This window comes from Ciona intestinalis, chromosome 9 (assembly GCF_000224145.3).
Source record: "Ciona intestinalis chromosome 9, KH, whole genome shotgun sequence".
Classification (NCBI taxonomy): domain Eukaryota; kingdom Metazoa; phylum Chordata; class Ascidiacea; order Phlebobranchia; family Cionidae; genus Ciona; species Ciona intestinalis.
The window spans coordinates 6,202,657-6,203,107 of NC_020174.2; the positions used below are offsets into that span (position 1 = coordinate 6,202,657).

The following is a 451-nucleotide window of genomic DNA, read 5'->3' on the forward strand; positions in this document are numbered from 1 at the left end:
CTACACAAAAAATTTTCAACAAAATATATACTTTGCATGGCTGTGAAAACATATTACCTTAACTTTTATATAGCTTGGTGTTCCTTCTCATGTATTGAAAGCATCAGCGTTCCAATACGCCAACGAATGCAACGAGGTCAATAAAGAGTTCATGTTATGTCGTGAGGAAGAGATGGATCCACGCAAGTGTTTGAAATACAACATTAAGGTGTCGGACTGCGCTGAAAACTTCTTCAGGTGAGTTTCAACTTTTAATATGTTGTTTGTTGTGTAGGCTATAGAAACGTAAAACTTAGGTTGTATGCACAGTCAAGCTCATTTAACTACCAGCAACAAATAAAAGGGCTATATTGCGACCGCCTTTTTTTATTTTTGCAACTGCGTTTTTCTAGTAGTGATTATATATAGGTTAAAGGCCAAGGTGTTAAAGCATACATTGTTGTACATTTTA

At 35.5% G+C, this 451-nt stretch overlaps 1 long non-coding RNA gene across 1 annotated transcript in view; it reads left to right on the forward strand.

Annotated features, from left to right (window-relative positions):
• Positions 1-52: 52 nt before the first annotated feature.
• LOC104266058 overlaps positions 53-451 on the forward strand; it is a 985-nt gene continuing 586 nt past the window's right edge. The window contains exon 1 of the long non-coding RNA XR_717403.3: positions 53-237. This is a non-coding gene — a long non-coding RNA (uncharacterized LOC104266058). The remainder of the gene's footprint in view (positions 238-451) is intronic.